This window comes from Salmo salar, chromosome ssa16, assembly GCF_905237065.1.
Source record: "Salmo salar chromosome ssa16, Ssal_v3.1, whole genome shotgun sequence".
Taxonomy (NCBI): Eukaryota; Metazoa; Chordata; class Actinopteri; order Salmoniformes; family Salmonidae; genus Salmo; species Salmo salar.
This window is the reverse complement of record NC_059457.1, coordinates 43,307,366-43,329,568: the sequence shown is the minus strand read 5'-3', so window position 1 is coordinate 43,329,568 and position 22,203 is coordinate 43,307,366.

The following is a 22,203-nucleotide window of genomic DNA, read 5'->3' as shown; positions in this document are numbered from 1 at the left end:
TCCAGGTTTGGCCGGGGTAGGCCGTCATTGTAAATAGGAATTTGTTCTTAATTGACTTGCCTAGTTAAATAAAGGTTAAATACATTTTTTTTTTAACCAAAAACCGATGTCAGTTAAAGTTCCTCTAGTTTAGTATAAACGTTTTTATTCTATGAAATGCATACCTTTTGATTGGATCAGTGGAAGAAGATGGAAAACTTTTTCAGTAAAAAATGTGGTTGATTTCCTAAATACTTCATCAGTCAACTGTTGTAAAGCCACAGCAAACAGACCACTGAAGAGGTGGATATGACACTGCAAGGGATTTTGTGTTTTGACTTTGCATGCAGTATGCCCGCAGTTTTTACTGAATCAAACAAGTTGATTAAGGGACAGGTTGAAAATGTCAGAGAAGACACCCAGACACTTTGTGAGTATTCACTCTTTTTAGAGTTTTCCTCAGAAAGTTTTCCTCAGTTTGCAATTAAATTTTCCTTCTGGGTTTTTTTGGGAATGCTGTGGTCATCTGGATCTCTGAGGTCAAGAGGAGGAAGCCAGTCACCTCCACCTAGTATCTGAGTCTTTACATTGTTTCATGTCATTGATTTACGATTGGGGATGACTGGTTTATAGGGAGTTTTCCCTAGCTACCGTGCTTCTACACCTGCATTGCTTGCTGTTTGGGGTTTTAGGCTGGGTTTCTGTACAGCACTTTGATATATCAGCTGATGTAAGAAGGGCTATATAAATACATTTGATTTGATTTGATTTATAGATGTTGAAGATTTTATTAACTTCCTATTCCTGTTTAACAGCATCTTTCTCTTGGTTGGTCATCATCAGTGCTGACTGCTGTTTGTCCATCATGTTTCCTATGTGGACATCGCACCCTAAGGAAGGCCTCTAATGGTCATTCTTGCCTGTGTCCCCCCTTCCAGGGCCGTAGCCATGGTCTGAGTTTTAATGAGGTCTAGGGGGATTTCGGGGGGAAATGTTAAGAAAGTTGAAGCTCATCACCATCACATCTCCTCCACCATGCTTCATGTTGGGAACCACAAACGTGGAGATCATCCGTTCACCCACTCTGCGTCTCACAAAGACATGGCGGTTGCAACCAAAAATTGCACATTTGGACTCATCACACCAAAGGAAAGATTTCCATTGCGTGTGTTTCTTGGCCCAAGCTTGTCTCTTCTTCTTATTGGTGTCCTTTAGTAGTGGTTACTTTGCAGCAATTCAACCACGAAGGCCTGATTCACGCAGTCTTCTCTGAACAGTTGATGTTGAGATGTGTCTGTTACTTGAACTCTGTGAAGCATTTATTTGGGCTGCAATTTCTGAGTCTGGTAACTCTAATGAACTTATCCTCTGCAGCAGAGGTAACTCTGGGTCTTCCTTTCCTGTGGCTGTCCTCATGAGAGCCAGTTTCATCATAGCGCTTGATGGTTTTTGCAACTGCACTTGAAGAAACTTTAAAAGTTCTTAAAATTGTACACATTGACTGATCTTCATGTCTTAAAGTAATGATGGACTGTCATTTCTCTTTGCTTATTTGAGCTGTTCTTGCCATAATATACCACCCTTACCTTGTCACAACACAACTGATTGGCTCAAACACATTAAGAAGGAAAGAAATTCCACAAATTAACTTTTAACAAGGCACACCTGTTAATTGAAATGCATTCCAGGTGACTACCTCATGCAGCTGTTTGAGAGAATGCCAAGAGTGTGCAAAGCTGTCATCAAGGCAAAGGGTGACTACTTTGGAGAATGTCAAATATAACATATATTTTGATTTGTTTAACACTTTTTTGGTTACTACATGATTCTATATGTGTTATTTCATAGTGTTGATGTCTTCACTATTACTCTACAATGTAGAAAAGAGTAAAATAAAGAAAAACCCTTGATTGAGTAGGTGTGTCGAAACGTTTGACTGGAACTGTATATAATTTATACGGTATGTTCCCATCCATCCAATGACTGAAAGGGAAACAAAGTGGGAAAGGTCTATTTTTTTTATCATAGTTCGTCCTTCACATGAGTCCAACTCTAAAAGACACAGGAAAACACTTTTCCCTTTTCACAGAGTGTGTGTGCGTTTTGGGATTTATTGGGGATCCTGATGCCAAGGCAGCAGCTACTCTTCCTGGGGTTCAAACACATTAAGGCACTTACATCACACATATACTTATACAAAAAATATATATATATATTTTTTTTAAATGCATGAAATGAAATGTATGTATTCACTACTGTAAGTCGCTCTGAATAAGAGCATCTGCTAAATGACTAAAATGTAGATGTAAATATAAGAAAAGATAAAACAGTACATCATATAACATTATTACACCACTACATATCTACAAAACAAAATATATAATAGTACCATACAACAATATTAAAATATACGAGTGTGTAGAGTGCTTGTGCTAACAAGTGTGTGTATGTGTGTGTCTGTACCTGCTTGTGTGTCTCTTCACAGTACCCGCTGTTCCATAAGGTGGATTTTTATCTGTTTTTTTTTCATCTGATTCTACTGCTTGCATCAGTTACCTGATGTGGAATAGAGTTCCATGTAGTCATGGCTCTATGTAGTACTGTGCGCCTCCCATAGTCTGTTCTGGACTTGGGGATTGTGAAGAGAACTCTGGTGGCATGTATTGTGCAGTGGTGGAAAAAGTACACAATTGTCATACTTGAGTAAAAGTAAAGATACCTTAATTGAAAATTACTCAATTAAAAGTGAAAGTCACCCAGTAAAATACTACTTCAGTAAAAGTCTAAAAGTATTTGGTTTTAAATATATTTCAGTATAAAAAGTAAATGTAATTGCTAAAATATACTCAAGTATCAAAAGTAAAAGAATAATACAAAATTCCTTATATTATGCAAACAAGACGCCAACATTTTCTTGTTTTTGTTATTAACGGATAACCAGGGGCACCCTCCAACACTCAGACATCATTTAAAAACAAAGCATGTGTGTTAAGTGAGTCCGTCAGATCAGAAGCAGTAGGGATGACAAGGGATGTTCTCTTGATAAGTTTGTGAATTTGACAATTTGCCTGTCCTGCTAAGCATTCAAAATGTACAGTGCCTTGCAAAAGTATTCACCTCCCTTGGCGTTTTTCCAATTTTGTTGCATTACAACCTGTAATTTAAATAGATTTTTATTTGGATTTCATGTAATGGACATACAGAAAATAGTCCAAATTGGTGAAGTGAAATGAAAATAATTATTGTAAAAGTTGTAAAAAATGAAAAATGGAAAAGTGGTGCGCATGTATGTATTCACCCCCTTTGCTATGAAGCCCCTAAATAAGATCTGGTGCAACCAATTACCTTCAGAAGTCTCATAAATAATTAAATAAAGTCCATCTGTGTGCAATCTAAGTGTCACATGATCTGTCACATGATCTCAGTATATATTCACCTGTTCTGAAAGGCCCCAGATTCTGCAACAGCACTAAGCAAGTGGCACCCCCAAGCAAGGGGCACCACCAAGGAAGCGGCACCATGAAGACCAAGGAGCTCTCCAAACAGGTCAGGGACAAAGTTGTGGAGAAGTACAGATCAGGGTTGTGTTATAAAAAAATATCAGAAACTTTGAACATCCCACGGAGCACCATCAAATCCATTATTAAAAAATTGAAAGAATATGGCACCCCAACAAACCTGCCAAGAGAGGGCCGCCCACCAAAACTCACGGACCAGGCAAGGAGGGCATTAATCAGAGAGGCAACAAAGAGACCAAAGATAACCCTGAAGGAGCTGCAAAGCTCCACAGCGGAGATTGGAGTATCTGTCCATAGGACCACTTTAAGCCGTACACTCCACACAGCTGGGCTTTACGGAAGAGTGTCCAGAAAAAAGCCATTGCTTAAAGAAAAAAATAAGCAAACATGTTTGGTGTTCGCCAAAAGGCATGTGGGAGACTCTGCAAGCATATAGAAGAAGGTACTCTGGTCAGATGAGACTAAAATTGAGCTTTTTGGCCATCAAGGAAAACGCTATGTCTGCCACAAACACAACACCTCTCATCACCCCAAGAACATCATCCCCACAGTGAAGCATGGTGGTGGCAGCATCATGCTGTGGGGGTGTTTTTCATCGGCAGGGACTGGGAAACTGGTCAGAATTGAAGGAATGATGGATGGTGCTAAATACAGGGAAATTCTTGAGGGAAACCTGTTTCAGTGTTCCAGAGATTTGAGACTGGGACAGAGGTTCACCTTCCAGCAGGGCAAGGACCCTAAGCATACTGCTAAACCAACACTCGAGTGGTTTAAGGGGAAACATTTAAATGTCTTGGAATGGCCTAGTCAAAGCCCAGATCTCAATCCAATTGAGAATCTGTGGTATGACTTAAAGAGTGCTGTACACCAGCAGGAACCCATCCAACTTGAAGGAGCTGGAGCAGTTTTGCCTTGAAGAATGGGAAAAAATCCCAGTGGCTAGATGTGCCAAGCTTATAGAGACATATCCCAAGAGACTTGCAGCTGTAATTGCTGCAAAAGGTGGCTTTACAAAGTATTGACTTTGGGGGGGTGAATATTTATGCACGCTCAAGTTTTCTGTTTTTTTGTCTTATTTCTTGTTTGTTTCACAATAAAAAATATTTCGCATATTCAAAGTGGTAGGCATGTTGTGTAAATCAAATGATACAACCCCCCCAAAAATCTATTTTAATTCCGGGTTGTAAGGCAACGAAATAGGAAAAATGCCAAGGGGGATGAATACTTTTGGAAGTCACTGTAATTAGTACTTTTGGGTGTCAGGGCAAATGTATGGAGTAAAAAGTACATTATTTTCTTTAAGAATGTAGGGAAGTAAAATTAAAGTTGTCAAAAATATAAATAGTAAAGTAAAGTACAGATACCCTAAAAAACGACTTAAGTTGAACATTAAAGTATTTTTACTTAAGTACTTTACACCACTGGTCTTGTGAGGTATGCTTGGGTGTGCGAGCTGTGTGCTAGTAGTTTAAACAGACAGCTTGGCGCACTCAGCTTGTCAACACTTCTTACAAAAATAAGTAGTGATGAAGTCAACCTCTCCTCCACTTTAAGCCATGAGAGATTGACATGCATATTATTAATGTTAGCTCTCCATGTACATTTAAGGGCTAGCCGTTCTGCCCTGTTCTGAGCCAATTGTAATTTTCCTAAGTCCCTCTTTGTGCCACCTGACCACACTACTGAACAATAGTACAGGTGCGAAAAAACTAGGACTGTAGGACCTGCCTTGTTGATAGTGTTGTTAAGAAGGCAGAGCAGTGCTTTATTATTGGCAGACTTCTCCCCATCTTAGCTACTGTTGTATCAACATGTTTTGACCATGACAGTTTACAATCCAGGGTTACTCCAAGCAGTCACATCAACTTACTCAATTTCCACATTATTCATTACAAGATTTAGTTGCGGTTTAGGGTTTAGTGAATGATTTGTCCCAAATACAATGCTTTTTGTTTTTGAAATATTTAGGACTAACTTATTACTTGCCACCCATTCTGAAACTAACTGCAGCTCTTTGTTAAGTGTTGCAGTAATTTAACTTGCTGTTGTTGCTGACATTTATAGTGTTGAGTCATCTACATACATAGATACTGTCAGGGATTTCTTCATCTTCTGACGATATAACGAAATCATCGTCGGAAAAGGTAGACCAATACGCAGCAGGTATGTGATTGTTCATTTTGAACATTTATTCACTTCAAAATGAATACAAAACAACAAACAAGAAAACGAACGATTCACTGACAGTCTGCAAGGCACAAGGCTAACACAGAACAATCACCCACAAAATACAAGACAAACACACCCAACTAATATAGGACTTCCAATCAAAGGCAACACCAAACAGCTGCCTTCAATTGGAAGTCCAACCCCAATTAACTCAACATAGAACCAGACACACTAGACTAAACATAGAAATACCTAAACATAAACCAACACCCGGAAATACTAAATCAAACACCCTTTTAACAAACAGACCACCCCGAACCACATAAAACGAATAACCTCTGCCACGTCCTGACCAAACTACAATACTAATTAACCCTTATACTGGCCAGGACGTGACAGTACCCCCCCCTTAAAGGTGCTAACCCCGGAAGCACCTTAAAAAACAAAAACAACAAAAAAAACAACCCCCAAACAACAAAACCAAAATTCCCCTCTACTAAAGGGAGGGAAGGGAGGGTGGCTGCCGTCAACGACGGCACTGTGCTACACCCCCCCTCCCCAACCCACCTATATCTGGAGGTGGCTCTGGTTCCGGCCGTTCCAGGCTGTCGGGCCACTCTGGCATCGCCGAGGGGCAGTCGGGCCAGTCTGGCATCGCCGGGGGGCAGTCTGGGCAGTCTGGCAGTTTGGAACAGTCTGGGCAGTCTGGCAACTCGGGACAGTCTGGGCAGTCTGGCAACTCGGGACAGTCTGGGCAGTCTGGCAACTCGGGACAGTCTGGGCAGTCTGGCAACTCGGGACAGTCTGGGCAGTCTGGCAACTCGGGACAGTCTGGCCACTCGGGACAGTCTGGCCACTCGGGACAGTCTGGCCACTCGGGACAGTCTGGGCAGTCTGGCCACTCGGAACAGTCTGGGCAGTCTGGCCACTCGGGACAGTCTGGGCAGTCTGGCCACTCGGGACAGTCTGGGCAGTCTGGCCACTCCGGCAGTTCAGGGCAGTCTGGCCACTCCGGCAGTTCAGGGCAGTCTGGCCACTCCGGCAGTTCAGCGCAGTCTGGCCACTCCGGCAGTTCAGCGCAGTCTGGCCACTCCGGCAGTTCAGCGCAGTCTGGCCACTCCGGCAGTTCAGCGCAGTCTGTTGACGACTGTTGACTGGCGGGCAGCTCTGACGACTGTTGACTGGCGGGCAGCTCTGACGACTGTTGACTGGTGGGCAGCTCTGACGACTGTTGACTGGCGGGCAGCTCTGACGACAACTGTTGACTGGCGGGCAGCTCTGACGACGACTGTTGACTGGCGGGCAGCTCTGACGACGACTGTTGACTGGCGGGCAGCTCTGACGACGCCTGTTGACTGGCGGGCAGCTCTGACGACGACTGTTGACTGGCGGGCAGCTCTGACGACGCCTGTTGACTGGCGGGCAGCTCTGACGACGACTGTTGACTGGCGGGCAGCTCTGATGACTGTTGACTGGCGGGCAGCTCTGATGATGACTGTTGACTGGCGGGCAGCTCTGATGACTGTTGACTGGCGGGCAGCTCTGATGACTGTTGACTGGCGGGCAGCTCTGATGACTGTTGACTGGCGTGGCTGGGTTTACGCACTTGTAGCCTGGTGCGTGGTGCTGGTACTGGGCTTACCAGATTATGAACACGCACCTCCAGGCTAGTGCGGGGGGCGGGAACAGGACGAGTCGGACTGGGTTGACGCACTTCCGGGTCCGCACGAGAGACAGGAGCTGGAAACCCAGGGCTATGGAGGCGCACAGTCGGTCTAGATCTTACCTCCTGCACAACCCGCCTTGGCTGGATGGAACTAGTAGCCCTGTACGAGCGGGGTGCTCGTACAGGGCAGACTGGGCTGTGCAGGGGCCTGATGGTAGCCGTGCGTAGAGCGGGAGTTGGGTAGCCTGGTCCTCGGAGGCGTACCGGCGACCAGATGCGCTGCGCAGGCATCCTCCTACCAGGCTGGATGCCCGCTCTAGCACGGCACCTGCGAGGGGCTGGAACAACGCGCACCGGACTGTGCGTGCGTATGGGTGAGATAGACGTGACAGATACACTGGCTTTGCTCAACGTTATGTCATTAGTAAAGATTGAAAAAAGTAAGGGGCCTAGAGAGCTGCCCTGGGGAATTCCTGATTCTACCTGGATTATGTTGGAGAAAGTTCCATTGAAGAACACCCTCTGTGTTCTGTTACATAGGTCACTCTTTGTCCACAATATAGCAGGGGGTGTAAAGCCATAACACATACATTTTTCCAGCAGCAGACAATGATCTATAATGTCAAAAGCCGCACTGAAGTCGAACAAAACAACCCCAACAATTATTTTATCATCAATTTCTCTCAGCCAATCATTAGTCATTTGTGTAAGGGTTGTGCTTGTTGAATGCCCTTCCCTATAAGCGTGCTGAGTCTGTTGTGAATTTGTTTACTGTAAAATAGCATTGCATCTGGTCAAACACAATTTTTTCAAAAAGTTTATTAAAGCTGATGAAATCACATTTTATTTGTCACGTGCTCCAAATATACAGGGGGTACCGGTACCGAGTCAATGTGCAGGGGTACAGGTTAGTCAAGTTATTTTGTACATGTAGGTAGGGGTAATTGACTATGCATAGCCAGCAGCATACCACCCTGTATCCCACTGCTGGTTTTCTTCTGAAGCTAAGCAGGGTTGATCCTGGTCAGTCCCTGGATGAGAGACCAGGTGGTGTTGGAAGGCCAGTAGTCTAGAAAATAAAATAAATTTAAAAAATCATATCCCAGTCCCCCAGGGCAGTGATTAGGGACAATGCCCTGTGTAGGGTGTTGTCTTCTGGATGGGATGTTAAACAGGTGTCCTGACTCTCTGTGGTCACGAAAGATCCCATGGCACTTATTGTAAGAGTAGGGGTGTTAACCCTGGTGTCCTGGCTAAATTCCCAATCTGGCCTTCATACCATCATGGCCACTTAATCTTCCCCAGTTTACAATTGGCTCATTGATCCCTCCTCTCTCCTGTAACTATTCCCCAGGTCGTTGCTGTAAATGACAATGTGTTCTCAGTCAACTTACCTGGTTAAATAAATAGATAATAAACAACGAGAAGCAGCAATGAAAAACAAAGGGAGGGTTACCTTGCGATAGCAGAGAGAACAGTCTGTGACTGGAGTCTTTGCCAATTTTTGGGGCCTTCCTCTGACACCGCCTAGTGTATAGGTCCTGGATGGTAGGTAGCTTGGCCCCAGTGATGTACTGGGCCGTACACACTACCCTCTGTAGGGCCTCGTGGTCAGATGACGAGCAGTTGCCATACCACGCGGTGATGCAACCGGTCTTGATGAATCTGGGGACCCATGCCAAATCTTTTCAGTCTCCAGAGGGGGAAAAGGTGTTGTCGTGCCCTCTTGGTGTGTTTGGACCATGATAGTTTGTTGTTGATGTGGACACCAAGGACCTGCTCCACTACAGCCCCGTCGATGTAATGGGGGCCTGTTCGGCCAGCCTTTTCCTGTTGTCCACGATCAGCTCCTTTGTCTTGCTCACATTGAGGGAGAAGTTGTTTTCCTGGCACCACACTGCCAGGTCTCTGACCTCCTCCTTATAGGCTGTCTCATCATTGTCAGTAATTAGGTCTACCACTGTTGTATCGTCAGCATACTTAATGATGGTGTTAGAGTCGTGTTTGGCCACGCAGTCATGGGTGAACAGGGAGTACAGGAGGGGACTAAGCACGCACCCCTGAGTGTTGTTTCCTACCCTTACCACCTGGGGGCGGCTCGTCAGGAAGTCCAGGATCAGATTGCAGAGGGAGGTGTTTAGTCCCAGGGTCCTTAGCTTATTGATGAGCTTTGAGGGCACTGTGGTGTTGAACGCTGAGCTGTAGTCAATGAATAGCATTCTCACATAGGTGTTCCTTTTGTCCAGGTGGGAAAGGGCAGTGTGAAGTGCAATAGAGATTGCATCATCTGTGGATCTGTTGGGGCGGTATGCAAATTGGAGTGGGCCTAGGGTTTCTGGGATAATGGTGTTGATGTGAGCCATGACCAGCCTTTCAAGGCACTTCATGGCTACAGACGTGAGTGCTAAGGGTCGGGATCATTTAGGCAAGTTACTTTAGTGTTCTTGGGCACAGGCACTATGGGGGTCTGCTTAAAACATATTGGTATTACAGACTCGAACAGGGAGAGATTGAAAATGTCAGTGAAGACACTTGCCAGCTGGTCAGCGCATGCTCGCAGTACTCGTCCTGGTAATCCGTCTGGCCCTGCGGCCTTGTGAATGTTGACCTGTTTAAAGGTCTTACTCACATCAGCTGTGTAGAGTCTTCTGGAACAGCTGGTGCTCTCATGCATGTTTCAGTGCCATTTGCCTCGAAGCGAGCATATTAGTAGTTTAGCTCGTCTGGTAGGCTTGTGTCACTGGGCAGCTCTTGGCTGTGCTTCCCTTTGTAGCCTGTAATGGTTTGCAAGCCCTGCCACATCCGACGAGCATTAGTCAGGGTAGTACGATTCGATCTTAGTCCGGTATTGACGCTTTGCCTGTTTGATGGTTCGTCGCTGGGCATAGCGGGATTTCTTATAAGCCTCCGGGTTAGAGTCCCGCTATTTGAAAGCGGCAGCTCTAGATGGTCTAGAGTTGTTTTCCCTCTGGTTGCACATGTGACATGCTGGTATAAATTTGGTCAAATAGATTTAAGTTTGCCTGCATTAAAGTCCCCGGCCACTAGGAGCGCCGCTTCTGGAAGAGGATTTTCTTGTTTGCTTACGGCCTTATACAGCTCGTTGAGTGTGGTCTTAGTGCCTGCATCGGTTTGTGGTGGTAAATAGACGGCTACAAATAATATTGTTGAGAACTCTCTTGGTAGATAGTGTTGTCTACAGCTTATCATGAGGTACTCTACCTACGGCGAGCAATGCCTTGAGACTTCTTTAATATTAGAAATCACGCACCAGCTTTTATTTACAAATAGACACACACCCCCGCCCCTCGTCTTACCAGACGTAGCTTCTCTGTCCTGCCGATGCACGGAATACCCAGCCAGCTCTGTAGTATCCATGTCGTCGTTAAGCCACAACTTGGTGAAACATAAGATATTACAGTTTTTAATGTACCGTTGGTAGGATAGTCTTAATCGTAGATCATCCATTTTATTTTCCAATGACTGCAGGTTTGCCAATAGTACAGATGGATGTGGAGGTTTACTCACTCGCCTACGAATTCTCAGAAGGCAGCCCGACCTCTGACCCCTTTTTTCCATCTTTTCTTCACGTGAATGACAAGGATTTGGGTCTGGTCTCGAGAAAGCAGTATATCCTTCGCGTCGGACTCGTTAAAGAAAAAATCTTCGTCCAGTTCGAGGTGAGTAATCGCTGTTCTGATGTCCAGAAGCTGAGTTTGCCTTCTTGCCCAAAATGTTATTTAAGGTGCTCCAAAGGTTTTTGCTATCATTCTTTATATAATTTATCTTTGCTTCGTAGTATAGTGTGTGTGTGTGTGTGTGTGTGTGTGTGTGTGTGTGTGTGTGTGTGTGTGTGTGTGTGTGTGTGTGTGTGTGTGTGTGTGTGTGTGTGTGTGTGTGTGTGCGCACGCTCACGTGTGTGTAGTTGTGTGCATGTGTGCTCACGTGTGTGCGCATGCGTAACGATGGGTTCAAGGGGAAGTTGTCAGTCCTCCCTTTCCTGACTGATTGCCAGTGTGGACAATTGTTTAACTCCTCAAAACTGTTGTTGAGGGTGAACAAGCAGGCTAAGTGACAGGGGAAATTACTTTAACTCCAGAAACTCCACCCTGTTCATTTTCCTTAGACATTGGCAAACACTGAACTCTCACCCAGTTACTGAGTTGTCCTCCAGTGGGCCATAAAGTTCATCATAGCGTCAAGTGCATGCCATCTACCATTGACCTGAATACTTCTATCCGCCCAGTGCTAGTTTGATAATGGTGATTTTCATCTATCAAAATATCACCTACATTTCATATTACATTTACAATAGAGCACTAAAATATATATGATGGTAGAGTTATGGAGGAAAGTGAAAATGTCTGTTATTTTAAGCAACAACAAAAAATGCTCCAATGTAAATAGACTTTTTCCACAACTTGAATTCTTCCAATAATTTTCAGGTTTTGACTTCTCATCTGTGGAATGAATTGTGCTTCACTTTCAATGTGTGATACGGTTTAATCATTTGCTAAGGGAACTGGGTTTAACAGATGTGTGCTGGTGTAAGAGACACTATTTTAAGACTTTATTAGTATTGGCATAGATCGAGGAGCAGTTGTATTCAGTCTGAGGGGGGTGAGTTTATGATGTTCCCCACCCATCCCTGACAAGCACTTCTAAGCCATGTTGTTCACTCGCCAGTGTCCTCGTAAACACATGTTTAATAAGATGAACATTCTCAATGTTCAGTGTCCTCATAGTCTTATTAGTTGAACATTCACAATATGTTAAGTAATTCACTTTTTTCAGCTTCAGAAACATCATTTTAGACAGAATGATTTCTTCAATTTCAGGATGGGATGCATTATTGGACATAGTCATGGATCTACATCAGGGTTGGGCAACTGGCGGCCCTTTTGTAGGCCCGCGGACCAATACAAAAAAAATATTATAATAATACAAAATAATACAAATGGGGGAGGGGGAAATTCATTCGGGGTCTGAACTTACTGTTGAGAGTTAGAATAATAGAATACACAAGGTGCATTTTCGAAATTTGGTTGTGCATCAGCAGTCACTCAATTAACTCATGTCAGCAAAACAAATTTTGACTGGAAATTTAGTCTAGCAGCCAGCTATCTACACTTGTAGAAAGCATGGTCGAATTACCGACCGGCCCCTCATGATAAGTAAAAAACATGTGTGGTCCCCATCAAAGTTGCCCATCCCGGATCTATATCAATAAAGCATCACTGATTGTGCCTCAGCCTGAGCCTGACGATGATGCCTGCAAGGTGAAAGACCACCCTGGGATAGTTAACCACTTCCTCAGTCTTCCTCCTCCCAAAACCTTTTGGTGGATTTTTGGAAATTAAAAGTGGGGTCCACTTAATTGAACAGTCATTTCAACTCGATCAAAGTAATCAAATACTTAAAATGTCCACTTAAAGGGATAAGGTTAACATAGCATACCTCGTAGATTTTCTAAGTTGACAGAATATAGGTGTTCTGAGAAATAATTGCCCTGTTGTTGTCTACTTCCAAAAGGCCCTAAACTAGGTCAGTTCACTCAACCAGTGAACTGCTTCACACCATGTAGCAGCAACAGGTTAGTTTGGGGTAGTATGTCATCATTCACTGGGCCTTTTAAATTATTGTGGTTTTCAGTTTTAAAGCCCCATGATGTCACGCCAACACGCTCTACTTCAGCCTAAGATGAGATGTTGGTAGAACAGGGAACTTCTTACTCTGCTCTGATTGGCTGGTGCAGGCTTTGTTCTCTCCTGAGCTGAGCCCAACAACAGCTGAGCCAATGGCAGCGGGCCGTGGGTGGGGCTTCTGTGGTGTTCTGACACAGAGAGCTGTTTCCTGTAAAACCACAAAGCCGCGCCTGTTGTTCCCAGTCACGCTGAGTGTTCTCAGAACATACACTGCCTGCCCTCATGCTCACAGAGGTTTTGGTTTTGATTCCCTTTTGTTGTTGTCTCTAGACCTAAAACCAATTGACAATGGCTAATAATGTCTCTCGCTTTATAGATTTTTCAGGGGGTGCTGCATCACCCTCAGCACCCCTACTTCCCATGGCTATGTCTCTTCACCTATTGAACACTTAGGAAGAGTGCATGTGAGAGTGTGTTCAAAACAGCTGCCCTTGGAATGGCGATCCTTTGTTCCTACAGAGCTTGTCAAGTTGTGCGCTGGGGCAGCAAGGCCATCTGTCCGCCAGTCCATCCGGCCATCCATCCGTCAGTCAGCCGCCCGGTCCCAGATAGACTCCTGATGTTGCCTTCACCGATACTGATGACAGGCAGATAAGCCACACAATGAGGCCTGTGTGAGTAAGGCATTCCAGAGCCCTCTGGCTCTAGGTACACCATGCCCTCTCCCTACATAACCCCAGTCCTGGCTTTACCTGGCCTCTCTCTCAACAACCCTCCCTGATTATCTGATCCCAGACTCTATTGCTTATCTCCCCATGCCAGCTTCTGTAATCTGGACAGCGATAGGCACTGCTGCGATAAACAACCAACTCTCTCTTTTTCCTTTCTCTCTGTGGCTCTGTCCTTGAGACCACCGTAACTAGTGGGGTGAGATAGTGTGTATGCAGCGTTGCACCATTATTTTGGTCAGATAACATCGGCTCATAATGATAAAGTGCTGCATGACTGTTGAGTCTGGTTTGTTATGCAATGGCATGAAAGCGTGGCTTTGTTTTCAGCGGGTTCTTGATATTATATTTTGGAAATGTAATGGAGTGTGTCATAAAGGAATACTTTGACAAACGTCTAAGGATAACCCACCTATCATTTGTTTTCCACATTCTGATGATTGTCACCTCACAGCAATAAGTCCACATGATACCATTCAAGCATTATGTAGTCAACACAAGATTATAGACAGTACTGTACAAAATAAGCTTAGTTTACCCATCCTTGTGTTTTGGATTTAGTCAGAGCCAACGCTCCAGCTTCATCTAGGCCTCTAGAATCCCTCCAGCCGTGTTTGTGGTATAGGGAAGAGAAGGGGAGAGGGGGATGGGGCAGTGGGGTGGGGTTATAGTGTCTCGACCTCTGTGCCGTCCTCAGAGGGACGTGGTGGCCCGGGGGGCGGACCGCAGACGAGCACACTTGGGAGCATGACGAACGTCAGCGTCTGGGTCTGGGCCAGTGCTGGGGCGACCTGACACTAAGACCGGGCCTTTGCTGCCCTGGTTTTGTTTCTAATCCCTGATAGGACCGGAACCAGATTTGAACCAAACTGGAACTGAAATTAAAGTATAATCTTCTCTTTGAATATACAGAGTGTGCAAAACTGTCATCAAGCTGCTTTGAAGAATCTCAAATATAAAATATAGTTTGATTTGTTTAACTCTTTTTTGGTTACATCATGATTACATATGTGTTATTTCATAGTTTTGATGTCTTCACTATTATTCTACAATGTAGAAAATAGTCAAAATAAAGAAAAACCCTTGAATGAGTAGGTGTGTCCAAACTTTTGACTGGTACTGTATAAAACCACCTTGTATACATTACATGACAGTGTTGTATACAGACAGCCATGTAGACAGCCAAACAGACAGCCAAACAGACAGCCAAACAGACAGCTATACAGACAGCTAAACAGACAGCCATACAGACAGCCATACAGACAGCCATACAGACAGCTAAACAGACAGCTATACAGACAGCCATACAGACAGCTAAACAGACAGCTATACAGGCAGCCATGAGGATATCCTGCTCCCTCTTACACACACGTTTGTCTTATACTGCTTTGGTTCCAGTTATCTCCATGAGAATATGATAGAAGCAGTCAAAGGTTTTGCCATGGAATTTGAGTAAACCGTAAACCCCACAGCAAAGCTGATAGCAAATGCAACTATACTTTTGTTTTAGTTGGAAATGCCATAGGCTATATCATGTCCTTTATTGGTTGTGTAGAGGACTATGGGAATAGAAGGGAAACTCCGGTGCATTTCACCTTATGTTGCAATAGTAAGGTAATCTATTTATTCATGAGTCTAGCAAGCCACAGCCTGGATCCTGGGAAAAACCCATACCTGATTTGACTGGCTGGTGATGGTAGCCATAGGCTACCATCATACTGGATCCCCTACCTTGTCAAGAGACAGACAAACATGTCTGCATCCAGACAGAAAGACAGTATACTGGACTGTTGTCTGTTAGGTTTGTTTGAATGGGGACAATGAACTGCCGAGCAAGTCTGTGTAAAAATACATCTTAATCATCCATATCCTGAAATATAGGTTGTCAAAATACAGTAGGCTCTAACCCTCAGCAGGGTTCAACAAAGCTAGTATTTCAGTTTTTCTGATAGATAACTCTTTTGTCACAAGCACTTGGGCTTTAACAACAAGTCACGTAGCAGTGAAAATGTGAAAAACAAACCTGACAGGTTTCAGTTTCCTTTTCAAATTAAAGGTAAACAGAGTAGGGCGAGTAAGCGACATGATGGAGATTTGCAAAGGTCAATGCTCCTCAAGTTGGAGGGTCAGCAGGGGAGAGAAAAGTGCCTGTTTTGTTACCACTCGCCATGAGACCAGCCAGACTTCCTCAGAAGTAGCAGTCTGCTGTGAGCCAGAGGACAGAGATTTGGCAATCCTCCTCTGTCTCACCTCCTCTTCTGCCCGGTAACTGATTCTCCTAAATCACATCTTCCCTCTAAAATTGACAAAGTATACTTTTCGAGGGGGGTTCTTTTCCACCTATGCGTATGAATCAATACAGAGTTAAGATTTATGTTCCTTTCCCCTTTCTCAGTTGTTTTGCTTTCATATAAAATGTTGCCTTGCATTTATGGTCTATTTTCCCCTTTGCTCAGAGATCACTGACTGCTACATTAATTGCAGCTACACACAGCCTCATGTGCCTTTTATGTTCCAATAGCTTAAAAAACAGCCTGCCCCTGAAACAAACAGCTGACATTGTATCTATCCCTGTAGGAGCTTTTGGCAAACCAGGCTGAAAATTCTTTAAACGTGACAAGAGGGTCATTACTTCTCATACAACAGTACATTGTGAATCCTGGTGGTGATTAAGTATCCATACACCCTGCTAAGACTGATTAGGGAGAAGACAGGGAGTAGAGATGTCACTGATAGCCTTTGATTTGGATCAACTGCCTTTGATGTTTTGTGTTATAAACTGAGCGCCACGGCCCCGGTCTTCTCCCAGTCAGTATGGTGTGGTGGAGAGTGGGGAATTGGGTTTTCACGGGTTGCATGTGATGAGCACACCACTATGACCTCAATAGTGAGAGGGTCCTGAGGGGCTTTTAAAAGCCTAATTTAGACGGGCTGGGCTGTGGAGAGCTGGCTGTTTACAGCTGCCCACTCATTCACTCGCTCACCCCCACGAGAAGCCCTCAGTGGTGCCCTAACGGAGTTCTAATGCTAAGAACAACGCTAATACTAACTGGAATCTTGGATTACCCCCATCTGTGGGCTAAACTAGATACAAACAAACAGTACAAGATGGAATTGTAGATGTTTTTAATGTTTTATTTCACTCAACTCGAAATAAGACGCAAGTTCTACAAATGTGTTAAACTATCTAGAGAGATAGAGATAGGTTGATGCCAAGTGATGCACGTATCTATGATAAATGTGGAACATTAATAGTCTGGTTTATCAGTGATGCACGTATCTATGATAAATGTGGAACATTAATAGTCTGGTTTATCAGTGATGCACGTATCTATGATAAAAGTGGAACATTAATAGTCTGGTTTATCAGTGATGTACAGTATGTGAACTTAGTGAACTCTAATTCTGTTGCCAGCTTGGTTTGACTCCTCCCACACTTCTGCCTGTGGACTGACTTCTCACTTATGTGTCATTCCTAGACGATGAGATCAGCAAACACCAATCGTTTTAATGCTAGATGCATCATTGTAGCTATGATTGTGTCCAGGGCTTGGAAAAACAACCTGTTGTCTCAGCTGAAAACAAAATCTTTCCACTCCACGCTCAGTTGTTTTGGTTTACTTTCAAATGCTTTCAGGGCTAAAGAATATCTGCCCAACCCTCTATTTTCCTTGAATCATTTTCCTTTCGTCCCATGCTGAAAGCCGGCCAACATAACATATCACATATGGGCAGACTTAAAAGACTTAAAAGTGTGTTGGGAAATATATCATCTGGGTTAAATTTCGTGCATATATTCTGTGTGATGAACATACGAGATCTTGAGACTCTACACTGATGTAACAGTCATAAAATTGTGAGTATTTCTGTATTCACGCTATCCGCATCTGTCAACCATTCTGACCACTAGAAGTTGAAAGAACATCCTTTCTTGTTCTTCACTTTTAACAATATGTCTTCCATGCCTTGGTTGCAAATTTGCACATTTGGACAAAAGTGCTCAATTTCTTCGTCTGCCAAACAGAAGCTTGCTATTCTGTTCAGATGAGCATTTAGCGGGTCCAAATGCTGTCAAGGCTGATTACTTTTGGAGCTAGAGGAACTGACTTTGAACATTAGTCATAATGTACCCTAAAATGTTATCCATGTCATGCACAAGTCATATAATCAAAACATGCCAGTAGGCCCTTGAAAGGGAGGGGGGGGGGGTGGGGGGGGGGTGATGCACACTTCCTAAATGTTCAATAGGTGAAGAGACATAGCCACGGGAAGTAGGGGTGCTGAGGGTGCTGCAGCACACCCTGAAAAATCTATAAATATTAATAAAATAAATAAAATCACAAAGGAGTGCACTGAGCCTTTACAACTCCTGTATTAGCGGACCATATAGCCATATGCGGCTCAGGATATTTTTTTTATGTGAAGAGATATCATATTTAACTGCAATCTGAAATTGTAAGTATCACTTATTATCATCCTTGTTATGATAGTTATGCTACCAGAGTTATCAGGACTGAGTGTTTCTCACAGGACTATATGACACAAGTTCTGATTCTACTAGTACAGCAGCCTAATACAGCTTTACAACATGCTCTCTGAGTTAGATACAAGATCATGGTGCTGCTGTCACTTTCTGGTTTGTTTTTGCACTGTTTGTGATAAGGTGGAGGCATAGCACATATACACTTCCTCTAGCTGCCCCTCCACTTCCTCTAGCTGTCCCTATAAGAATCCCGGGGTTGTGTAAAAGTCAGAAGTACAGAACCAGTGGTTAACCTCTCTAGGGGAGGTGGGACGAAATTGTCCCACACTATTCAACAGCCAGTGACAAATCAGAGCGCCAAATTTAAAACCACAAAATGTCATAATTCAAAGTTCTCAAACATAGGACTATTTTACACCATTTTATAGATACACTTCTCCTGAATCGAACCACGTTGTCCGATTTCCAAAAGGCTTTACAGCGAAAGCAAAACATTAGATCATGTTAGGAGAGTACATAGACACAAAAAACCACACAGCCATTTCCAAGCAACTAGCATGCATCACAAATACCCAAACCACAGCTAAATGCAGCACTAACCTTTGATGATCTTCATCAGATGACACTCCTAGGACATTATGTTATACAATACATGCATGTTTTGTTCAATCAAGTTCATATTTATATCAAAAAACAGCTTTTTACATTAGCATGTGATGTTCAGAACTAGCATACCCACCAAAAACTTCCGGTAAATTTACTAAATTACTCACGATAAACGTTGACAAAATACATAACAATTATTTAAAGAATTATAGATACAGAACTCCTTTATGCAATCGCTATGTCTGATTTTAAAATAGCTTTTCGGCGAAAGCACATTTTGCAATATTCTGAGTACATAGCTCGGCCATCACGGCTAGCTAATTTGACACCCACCAAGTTTGGGACAACCTAAACTCAGAATTACTATTAGAAAAATTGGATTACCTTTGCTGTTCTTCGTCAGAATGCACTCCCAGGACTTCTACTTCAACAACAAATGTTGTTTTGGTTCCAAATAATCCATAGTTATATTCAAATAGCTCCGTTTTGTTCGTGCGTTCAGGTCACTATCCGAAGGGTGACACGCGAGCGCATTTCGTGACAAAAAATGTCAAAATATTCCATTACCGTACTTAGAAGCATGTCAAACGCTGTTTAAAATCAATTTTTATGCGATTTTTCTCGTAAAATAGCGATAATATTCCAACCGGGCAACGTTGTATTCATTCAAAGGCTGAAAGAAAAAAATGGAGTAGTCTCGTGACCGCGCATCTCCAGTGTCACTGTCCCCAGGCTGACCACTAACAAATTCTGCTGCTGTTCTTTGCCCAGAGACAGCAGACACCCCATTCTACTTTCTGGCGGCTTTAGAGAGCCAATGGAAGCCTTAGAAAATGTCACGTTACAGCACAGATGCTGTATTTTTGATAGAGATGCAACAGAAGGACAACAAATTGTCAGACAGGGCACTTCCTGTATGGAATCTTCTCAGGGTTTGGCCTGCCATATGAGTTCTGTTATACTCACAGACACCATTCAAACAGTTTTATCCAAATCTACTAATTATATGCATATTCCAGTTTCTGGGCAGGAGTAGTAACCAAATTAAATCGGGTACGTTTTTTATCCGGCCGTGAAAATACTGCCCCCTATCCCAAAGAAGCTAAACCTGACCCTCCATCTGAGTGGAACGTAATGGACAGAAACAAGTCTTTGTCCCGTCTGCTCACATGATAGGAGAGCCAATAAGAGTGAAGAGACACAGTCTGGTTTTGTGTTCATCTGGGTGAAAAATAGAAGCTGTGGTTTGAGATGAGACCACATTTTACCGCAGGGTGTGTAGACTGATTTCTGAACTGTCTGAGGTGAAGCTCTCAGTTATTTTATCTCACAATCGACTGACTCTATTCTTCCATGGTGTCTCTGTTGAAAATTATGCCCTCGAGGAGTGAGGAGTAACTGAGGTAAAGTTAATGTGAAACTTAAGGATATGGTCAGCGAATACTTCTGTTGTATACTGTACTACCCTGCTGTTTGAGATATGATGAAGAGCGAAATATAAAGGCCATCATTATCTTTAGGCTATATATCTGACATCTAAGCTATTTGTATCTAATGATTATCCATTAATATGTAAGTAAAAATCTATTTTACACATAACAGGAGCAGACAAGCCATGATGATGGATCTGTGATTTACTGACCATGAGAGATTAGCTATGTCAGGGTAAACAGGCTACACACTGTAGTAGCCATCCACAACTATGCCCTACTATTACCATACTGAACCATACACTCTTAGAAAAAAAGGTGCTATCTAGAACCTGGAAGGGTTCTTCGGCTGTCCCCATAGGAGAACCCTTTGAAGAACCCTTTTTTTGTTCCAGGTAGAACCCTTTTGGTTCCAGGTATAACCCTTTTGGGTTCAATGTAGAACCCTTTCCACAGAGGCTTCTACATGGAACCCAAAAGGGTTCCACCTGGAACCAAAAAGGGTTCTCCTATGGGGACAACTGAAGAACCCTTTTGGGACTCTTTTTCTAAAAGTGTAGGTGCTCTCTAAAGGCTTTGCATATCATGTAAACAGTCAGATATCCATGGTCTTGAAGGGTCAGTTTGGAACTTTGATGAGGAATGTGGTGAAGGAGAACTGCAGTATTTTGATTGATGTGTAATCTTATATATCACTTTTGGATTTGATTTGTTCTCATGTATTGTAAATGTATGTTGATTTATTGTTCACAAGGCACCCTTGTAAATGAAACCCTGGTCTCAATAGGTTTCCCCTGGTTAAATAAAGTTTAAATATAATTTTATTAAATTAAAAAGATATCGTGGTCTGATTTTAACATAGGGGGTCTGCGAAAAGAACACACGCAACCATGTGCACAGGATGACTGTAAGAAAGCCTGAGTCAGTTAAAGTCTCTGAGCTACCCAGCTGATCCAGTAGGATTTGGTGTAATGTACTTTGGCATATTTACAGCTGGACAGACAGACAGAAAATGGTTCGAGGCAATTGTTGATAATTCTGCCTGTTTCCATAATCAAGAATGTACTTATTTTTTTGTGAAGATTGATTCATCTTGGATTACAAATGTAGCTTATACATGGCAGAGTATGGCCTGTTTGACCTTTTTACATGGAGGTTGATTGAGAAATCATGTCCACGGAAACCCAATATCATTCGTTTTTATTAAAAGTGAATTTCGATCCATCTGGGTCGGTGAATCCAGCTCAGAGCAGATCTGTCTACAGTAAGTCTGGTCATTGTTTGCTAGCTGTGGTTAGAAAAATGGTAAACACTTTTCCTATTGTCCAATGAGAGTAAGTAGAGATTAGAACGTGTGAGTGAGAGGATCTGTTTCTGCGTCAGTCAGAAAGAGTTCAGATGATGCAGCAGGCTCCAGTGCAGTGCATATCACTTATCAGCCCTGCACAGATAACACAGCTACTTCCTGATGCATTTACAACCTCTCCTCCATCTAGTTTGTCAGAGGATAGTCAGTCTTATCTTATCAACCAGCGAGTTCCCTTCTCAATAACTGAGTCCAGACCGTATTTCTAAAGAGATTTGAAATAGCACATGGTAAGGAAAATACAGCTGTTTGAGCTGTCTGTTATTGTCCTGAGGTGGTGTTATTATCCTGAGGTGGTGTTATTGTCCTGAGGTTGTGTTATTATCCTGAGGTGGTGTTATTGTCCTGAGGTGGTGTTATTGTCCTGAGGTGGTGTTATTGTCCTGAGGTGCTGTTATTATCCTGAGGTGGTGTTATTGTCCTGAGGTGGTGTTATTGTCCTGAGGTGGTGTTATTATCCTGAGGTGGTGTTATTGTCCTGAGGTGGTGTTATTATCCTGAGGTGGTGTTATTGTCCTGAGGTGGTGTTATTATCCTGAGGTTGTGTTATTGTCCTGCGGTGGTGTTATTATCCTGAGGTTGTGTTATTGTCCTGAGGTTGTGTTATTATCCT